Source organism: Miscanthus floridulus, chromosome 7 (genome assembly GCF_019320115.1).
Source record: "Miscanthus floridulus cultivar M001 chromosome 7, ASM1932011v1, whole genome shotgun sequence".
In the NCBI taxonomy this organism is placed as follows: Eukaryota; Viridiplantae; Streptophyta; class Magnoliopsida; order Poales; family Poaceae; genus Miscanthus; species Miscanthus floridulus.
In genome coordinates, this window is record NC_089586.1 from 821,330 (window position 1) to 831,251 (window position 9,922).

Consider the following 9,922-nt stretch of genomic DNA (forward strand, 5'->3'; position numbering starts at 1 on the left):
AAAAAAAAAGTTTTAAATTATTTCTATAGATTCCAAATATCAGACAAATACATGTCAAATTGTTCACCGACGTGGATATATGGCAAATTACATTCTTGGTTGGTGGGATTGTCGGGATTAATGATAGCATAATCATTCTCGGTTACATCCCATACTTGATCATTGATTGAACTAAGATACACACTTATCTTTCTCTTCCAATAATCATAGCTTGTGCCATCAAAGAATGGTGGTTTGCCCCCCACATGGTTGAACACAACTTGAGCCATAATTTGACACCGAGGTTGTTAAGCCTTCAATCAAACGGTGACCACGGCTCCGATACCACTTGAAAGGTCCTAATATGGCTAGAGGGGGGGTGAATAGCCTATTTAAAAATCTACAAATCAACTAGAGCAATTTGATTAGTATGACAAATAGCGTAATGCAAACTTGCTCTAGCTCTACAAGGGTTGCAAGCCACCTATCCAACAATTCTAGTTACAATAAATACTTAGGCACACAAACTTGCTATGTAATTACTCACTAAGAGCTCTCAACCTTGCTACTCTAAAGAGCTCAACTAGATGAATGTAAATAATAAAGCAAGCTCTCAATTCTAATTACACTAAAGAGCTTGTATCAACTAGTTTGCAAGAATGTAAATGAGTGAGTAGAGTGATTATACCGACGTGTAGGGGATGAACCAATCACAAGATGAATATATAGCCAATCACCGGGAGAATGCCAAAGAAGAGAGACAATCGATTTTCTCCCGAGGTTCACGTGCTTGCCAACACGCTACGTCCCCGTTGTGTCGACCAACACTTGGTGGTTCGGCGGCTAAGAGGTGTTTCACAAACCTCGTCCACGCGATTGGACACCGCAAGAACCGACCCACAAGTGAGGTAACTCAATGACACGAGCAATTTACTAGAGTTACCTTTCGGCACTCCGCCGGGGAAGGTACAACTCCCCTTACAATCACCGGAGACGGCCACGAACAATCACCAACTCGTGTCGATCCTCCACCGCTGCTCCAACCGTCTAGGTGGTGGCAACCACCAAGAGAAACAAGCGAAATCCGCAGCGCAACACGAATACCAAGTGCCTCTAGATGCAATCACTCAAGCAATGCACTTGGATTCTCTCCCAATCTCACAATGATGATGGATCAATGATGGAGATGAGTGAGAGGACTTTGGCTAAGCTCACAAGGTTGCTATGTCAATGAAAATGTGCAAGAGTTATCCTTTGAGCCGACCATGGGGCTATAAATAGAGCCCCCATCAAATAGAGTCGTTATACCCCTTCACTGGGCAAAAACGTGCTCTGACCGGACGCTCCGGTCATACTGACCGGACGCTGGCCCTCAGCGTCCGGTCGCCCGATGGACGCCACGCGTCACCGGCTTCAAACGCTGTTCGTCAGAATTCAACGGCTACGAAGCTGACCGGACGCTCCGGTAAAACTGACCGGACGCTGAAGCTCCAGCGTCCGGTCGTTTCCAGTAAGCTCTCCGAGGCATGTTTTTTCGACCGGACGCGTCCGGTCCACCTTGACCGGACGCAGACCAGCGTCCGGTGCTCAACCCTAGCGACTGTGCCGTCTGACAGCTCGACCGGACGCAGCCCTTCAGCGTCCGGTCGCTGAGTGACCCAGCGTCCGGTCAGTAGACCGACGCCAGCATCATTTCGACCAACTCCATTTCAACTCTAACTTTTTCACCCTTGACCAAGTGTGCCAACCACCAAGAATTTTGCATCCGGCGCAATAGAAAATAGACATTTCATTTTCCCAAAAGCGCCGAATCCCGCCTCGCAAGCTCGGTGGGAGGGAGAGAGGGACCCAAACCCATCTCAACCCTGCAAACACCTTGTGCACATGTGTTAGCATATTTTCACAAATATTTTCAAGGGTGTTAGCACTCCACTAGATTCTAGATGCATATGCAATGAGTTAGAGCATCTAGTGGCACTTTGATAACCGCATTCCGATACGAGTTTCACTCCTCTTAATAGTACGGCTATCTATCCTAAATGTGATCACACTCACTAAGTGTCTTGATCACTAAAACAAAATGGCTCCTACATTTTATACCTTTGCCTTGAGCCTTTTGTTTTTCTCTTTCTTCTTTTCCAAGTTCAAGCATTTGATCATCACCATGCTATCACCTTTGTCATGATCTTCGTCATTGCTTCATCACTTGGAGTAGTGCTACCTATCTCATAATCATCTTGATAAACTAGGTTAGCACTTAGGGTTTCATCAATTAACCAAAACCAAACTATAGCTTTCAATCTCCCCCTTTTTGGTAATTGATGACAACCCTTATACAAAGATATGAATTAAAGTTCATTTGAATCCATGTTGCTTGCCCAAGCATATTTACCATATGTAAAGGATATAGGCAAGTTTCATGAACTCTATATGGTAGTAATTGCTCCCCCTACATATGTGCTAAGAGTTTGGATTGTAGCTTGCACATATGCTTAGATAGGAAATATAGGAGTCAATTTCTACCAAGTGATGCTAAGGTATAAGAGATAGACCTTTGAAGCGTGATACCTATCGGAGTGCACCAATATACCATCCTTAGCATTATTAGTAACTAGACATACACAAAAACTAGAATACCCCATGAGATCAACATTAAAGGTAAGGGTCTAGTTTTCATAATGTGAGCATGAGTCTAGTTACTTTTAGCCTATGCATGCTAGTTTTTCATTTCATCATTCAAACCTATAACTAGCATACGCCACACAAGCATGGATGTTGAAACTTAGAATTTGTACCATGCGAGCAAATATATGAAATGTTCATTCAAATGCATCATACAAGTTTATGAGCTTGCTCCCCCTACTTATGTGCTCAAAATTTTAATTTATCCCTTTCCTTTAGCATATCTCTCCCCTTATGTCCAATACTCCCCTATCACTCATATCTTTGTTTCTCTCCCCCTTTGTCAACAATTAGCACAAAAGGTGAACTTAAATTATGGATAGGTTGGGGTGAAATCATGTGAAATGAGGATCATTTTCCCAATTTGGTTCAATCTAGATTACTTGCAAAAGATATTTAACTCGGTTTGATCCAAGGACAAACTTCTTCACACCTCCAAATAAAGGTTATCTTGTACCATGTTGAGTTAAACACTTTATAGCTCATTTTCTAAATCAAACACTAGGTTTACAAGCCCACAAACATGTCATATGCTACCACTAGATCATTTCAAACATACAAGCAATAGTGGTACCATATAAGCATCAAATTCATTTGATTTTCATGAATGAGCCTAGGACATGATAGGAATGACTAGATGCACTAAACAAGTCCTTAGTAATGAATGGATGACATGTCAATCAACTTTACCTTGCTTTGCTCGAAGGAGAGGCATGTCATATAATGGGGGTGCATCAACACATATTGGAGAAGTCAAGTATGTTCAATTCATTCCTTAGCTTGCAAAACCTCTTTTCATCAAGTGGCTTGGTGAATATGTCGGCAAGTTGATCTTCGGTGCCCACACTCTCTATGCAAATGTCCCCTTTTTGTTGGTGATCTCTTATGAAATGATGGCGGACATCAATATGCTTTGTTCTTGAGTGTTGAATCGGGTTGTTGGTGAGCTTGACGGCACTTTCATTGTCACATAGCAAAGGCACTTGCTTGAACTTGATTCCAAAGTCACTCAAAGTAGCCTTCATCCAAAGTAATTGAGCACAACAACTACCGGCCGAAATGTACTCCGCTTCGGCGGTTGAAAGTGCTACACTATTTTGCTTCTTTGATGACCAAGACACAAGTGATCTTCCCAATAATTGACATGTGCCCGATGTGCTCTTTCTCTCAACTTTGCATCCCGCATAATCCGAATCCGAATATCCAATCAACTCAAATCTTGCTCCTTTGGGATACCATAATCCAACATGTTGTGTATGCTTCAAGTACCTCAATATTCTCTTTGTTGCCTTCAAATGACTTTCTCTTGGTGAGGCTTGAAATCTTGCACACATGCATACACTAAACATCACATCCGGTCTTGATGCGGTCACATAGAGTAGACTTCTAATCATAAACCGATACATCTTTTGATCCACCATGTTGCCACTAGCATCACTATCTAAGCTTCCACTTGTCCCCATTGGTGTACTAATAGCTTTGCTCTCATCCATTTCAAACTTCTTGAGCATGTCCTTGATATACTTGCCTTGACTAACAAATGTGCCATTCTTCATTTGCTTGATTTGAAGACCAAGGAAGTAGCTAAGTTGTCCAATCATAGACATCTCAAACTCACTTGCCATCATCTTGCCAAACTCCTCACAAAATTCTTGATTTGTTGATCCAAAGATGATATCATCAACATAGATTTGCATTACAAATAAGTCATTTCCAAGCCTTTTGGTGAAGAGAGTGGTGTCAACCTTTCCCATCTTGAATCCCTTAGAGAGTAGGAAATCCCTCAATCTCTCATACCATGCTCTAGGTGCTTGTTTCAATCCATACAAAGCCTTTCTCAACTTGAACACATGGTTGGGTTTCTTTTCATCTTCAAAACCGGGAGGTTGCTCAACATACACAAGCTCATTGATGTACCCATTGAGAAATGCACTCTTCACATCCATTTGATATAGCTTGATATTGTGGGCACAAGCATAAGCTAGCAAGATCCTAATTGCTTCCAATCTTGCAACCGGGGCATATGTTTCACCAAAGTCAAGACCTTCAACTTGAGTGTAACCTTGAGCCACTAATCTTGCTTTGTTCCTTATTACTATCCCATCTTGATCTTGCTTGTTCCAAAAGACCCACTTAGTTCCAATCACATTATGATCCTTAGGCCTCTCAACTAACTTCCATACTTGGTTTCTTATGAAGTTGTTTAGCTCTTCATGCATAGCATTGACCCAATCAACATCATTCAAAGCTTCATCTATCTTCTTAGGCTCAATGGATGACACAAATGAGAAGTGCTCACAAAATGATGCCAATCTTGATCTTGTTTGCACACCTCTTGAAATATCACCAATGATAGTGTCCAATGGATGATCTCTTGCAACATTGGTTGGTTGAAGCACTTGCACTTGATTACTAGCATTTGATTGATCACTTAGTTGAGATGATGAATTAGCCATTTGTTGATCTTGCACATTGCCATTACTAGTGCTTGCTTGGATTTGATCATGAGAACCACTAGCTTGCACATTTGAGTTAGAGAGCACTTGATTCTTGTCATCTTCAATATCAATCACCTCTCTAGGCCTTATATCACCAATGTCCATGTTCTTCATTGCATTGACCAATTGAGTGCCTCTTACATCATCTAGATTCTCATCTTCCTCTTGGGAACCATTTGTTTCATCAAATTCCACATCATGAACCTCCTCAAGAGTACCACTAGCCAAATTCCAAACTCTATAAGCCTTGCTAGTAGTGGAGTAACCAAGCAAGAAACCTTCATCACATTTCTTTTCAAACTTGCTCAATCTAGTGCATTTCTTCAATATATAGCATTTACATCCAAAAACCCAAAAGTATGCTATGTTGGGCTTTCTTCCATTCAATAGCTCATAGGGTGTCTTCTCCATCATGGGGTGACAATAGAGTCGGTTGCTATAGTAGCAAGCCGTGTTGATTGCTTCGGCCCAAAATGAATGACTCACATTGTACTCACTCAACATTGATCTTGCCATATCAATAAAGGTTCTATTCTTTCTTTCAACTAGCCCATTTGATTGAGGAGTATATTTGGCCGAGAATTGATGTCTAATTCTAAATTCATCACATAACTCATCAATTCTAGTGTTCTTGAATTCACTACCATTGTCACTTCTAACTTTCTTGATGGTTGTTTCAAACTCATTGTGAATGCCCTTGACAAATGATTTGAATATTGCAAACACATCACTCTTGTCACCAAGAAAGAATACCCAAGTGTATCTAGTGAAATCATCCACAATCACAAATCTATATTTATTTCCACCAATGCTAGTGTATGTGGTTGGTCCAAACAAATCCATATGCATCAACTCAAATGCCTTGGATGTACTCATCATGCTTTTCTTAGGATGTGTATTACCAACTTGTTTTCCGGCTTGACATGCACTACATAGCTTATCCTTTTCAAATGTGACATCTTTCAAGCCTCTAACTAAGTCATGCTTAATCAATTTGTTCAATTGTTTCATTTCAACATGACCAAGCCTTCTATGCCATAACCAACCCATGCTAGACTTAGTGATCAAACATGTTGACAATTGAGCCTCTCTAGTATTGAAATCAACTAAGTATAGATTCTCATATCTAAATCCTTTGAATATCAAGTTTGAGCCATCTACACTTATGATCTCTACATCATCCACACCAAATATGCATTTGAAACCAAGATCACACAATTGGGCTACCGACAATAGGTTGAAATTCAAGCTCTCTACTAGTAGCACATTGGAAATGCTCAAGTCATTGGATATTGCAATCTTACCAAGTCCCTTGACTTTGCCTTTGCCATTGTCACCAAATGTGATACTATCAATCCCATTGCTCTTGCTCTCATTGATTGAATTGAACATTCTTGAATTACCGGTCATGTATTGTGTGCACCCACTATCAAGCACCCAATGCCTTCCTCCGGCTTTATAATTTACCTACAAAAAAAGATCAATTCTTTTTAGGTACCCAAACTTGCTTGGGTCCTTGTAGGTTAGTCACCAAGGACTTTGGTACCCAAATGGCCTTCTTCTTTGGGCCCACAATTGGTGTACCAATGAACTTAGCCTTCACACATTTTGCACCCTTATAAAGCATGTAACAAGAATCAAATTTGATTGAGGATATATTAGGAAGCTTGTTCTTGTTAGTTTTGCAATATTGCTCTACATGCCCAACTTGCTTGCATCTATTGCAAAACCGACCATTGCCCTTCACAAAGCTAGCTTTGGGAGTGACAAAGGCCGCCTTGCCTTTCTTGGGGGTATAGCCTAATCCCTCTTTGTTGAGAGAAAACCTTTGGCTACCCAAGCACTTTAGCAAGCGGGCATCTCCACTATAGGCATTGCCTAAGGCACGAGTGAGCTCATTCACCTCCTTCTTGAGGGTTTCATTTTCCACCATTAGTGATGTATCATTCATAAGTGGAGTGGTAATGGTTGTGCTACAAGAAGTGTTAGTGGGAGCAACAATAATGGGTTCATGAAAAGATTCATCAATAAGATCACATGTTAGTCCCACATCACATGTTACTATCACTTGCTCCTTCTTGGCTTCCTCCTTCTTGAGTTGCTCAATGAGAGAGAAGTGAGCCTTTTCAAGCTTAGAGTGAGCTTTGCCAAGCTTCTCATGGGCATCCACTAGCCCCTCATGAGTGGCATTGAGCTCATCAAAGGATTGCTCAAGAAATTTTACTTTCTTGCGCAATTCTTTGCACTCCTTTCTCTTCATCTCATTGCATGCGTGCACTTGCTCACACATGTCCATGAGCTCCTCCTTGGAGTACTCCTCATCTTCTTCATCACTCCTACAAGAATCACTTTCATCATCATCACTCTCATCATATTTTACCTTGGTAGGCTTAGCCATGAGGCATGTTGATGGAGTGTCGAAGATGGAGGGCTTGTCGTTGATGGCGATGCTTGCTAGTGCTTTCTTGATTGATTTCTTGCCATCATCACTAGAGTCATCACTATCCGATGATCCATCACTATCCCAAGTGACCACATAGCCTCCACCCTTCTTCTTCTTCTTTTGAAATGTCATCCTCTTCTCCCTCTTCTCCTTCTTTTCTTTCTTGTCCTTCTTGTGTTTGTTCTTCTCATCTTCATCATTGTCACTATTGTAAGGACAATTGGCTACCACATGATCGGGACTCTTGCAATTATAGCATCTTCTCACATATTCTTTGCTCTTGGTATGATCTCTTCTTTTTCTTGCACCATAGCCTTTCTTCTTCATGAACTTGCCCATCTTGCGCACAAAGAGAGCCATAGCTTCATCATCAATATCACTAAGATCCTCATCATCACTTGACTCTTTCTTTGATTTACCCTTGTTCTTGTATGATGATGAGCTAGCCTTGAATGCTACACTCTTCTTCTTCTTGTCCTCATCTTCCTTCTTGTCCTCCTTGTCATCCCCCTCCCTTTCCACACGGTATGTCTCTTGTGTCATGACTTCACCTAGTACTTGGTTGGGGGTGATCTCCTTTAATCCTCCTCTTATGATTAGCATTCTCAACATTTCAAACCTTGGAGGTAGACTCATCAAGAACCGATGAGAGACATCATCATTCTTGATCTTTTCTCCCATGGCCTTCAAGTCATTGACAATGACTTGCAAGCGATGGAACATCTCCGGTATGCTCTCATCATCTTTCATCTTGAAACCTATCAACTTGTCCTTGAGAATATATAACTTGGCACTCTTCACCTCCGGTGTGCCCTCATAGGTTTCCTCCAATCTCCTCCACACTTCATTTGCTCTTTCACAATCCTTGATTTGCTCAAACACCTTTGGATCAAGGGCATTGTATAGGGTGTTGAGAGCCATTGTATTGCATTGCTTGTTGGACTTATCTTGGTTGGTGGGATTGTCGGGATTAATGATAGCATAATCATTCTCGGTTACATCCCATACTTGATCATTGATTGAACCAAGATACACACTTATCTTTCTCTTCCAATAATCATAGCTTGTGCCATCAAAGAATGGTGGTTTGCCCCCCACATGGTTGAACACAACTTGAGCCATAATTTGACACCGAGGTTGTTAAGCCTTCAATCAAACGGTGACCACGGCTCCGATACCACTTGAAAGGTCCTAATATGGCTAGAGGGGGGTGAATAGCCTATTTAAAAATCTATAAATTAACTAGAGCAATTTGATTAGTATGACAAATAGCGTAATGCAAACTTGCTCTAGCTCTACAAGGGTTGCAAGCCACCTATCCAACAATTCTAGTTGCAATGAATACTTAGGCACACAAACTTGCTATGTAATTACTCACTAAGAGCTCTCAACCTTGCTACTCTAAAGAGCTCAACTAGATGAATGTAAATAATAAAGCAAGCTCTCAATTCTAATTACACTAAAGAGCTTGTATCAACTAGTTTGCAAGAATGTAAATGAGTGAGTAGAGTGATTATACCGACATGTAGGGGATGAACCAATCACAAGATGAATATATAGCCAATCACCGGGAGAATGCCAAAGAAGAGAGACAATCGATTTTCTCCCGAGGTTCACGTGCTTGCCAACACGCTACGTCCCCGTTGTGTCGACCAACACTTGGTGGTTCGGCGGCTAAGAGGTGTTTCACAAACCTCGTCCACGCGATTGGACACCGCAAGAACCGACCCACAAGTGAGGTAACTCAATGACACAAGCAATTTACTAGAGTTACCTTTCGGCACTCCGCCGGGGAAGGTACAACTCCCCTTACAATCACCGGAGACGGCCACGAACAATCACCAACTCGTGCCGATCCTCCACCGCTGCTCCAACCGTCTAGGTGGTGGCAACCACCAAGAGAAACAAGCGAAATCCGCAGCGCAACACGAATACCAAGTGCCTCTAGATGCAATCACTCAAGCAATGCACTTGGATTCTCTCCCAATCTCACAATGATGATGGATCAATGATGGAGATGAGTGGGAGGACTTTGGCTAAGCTCACAAGGTTGCTATGTCAATGAAAATGTGCAAGAGTTATCCTTTGAGCCGGCCATGGGGCTATAAATAGAGCCCCCATCAAATAGAGCCGTTATACCCCTTCACTAGGCAAAAACGCGCTCTGACCGGACGCTCCGGTCATACTGACCGGACGCTGGCCCTCAGCATCCGGTCGCCCGATGGACGCCACGCGTCACCGGCTTCAAACGCTGTTTGTCAGAATTCAACGGCTACAAAGCTGACCGGACGCTCCGATAAAACTGACCGGACGCTGAAGC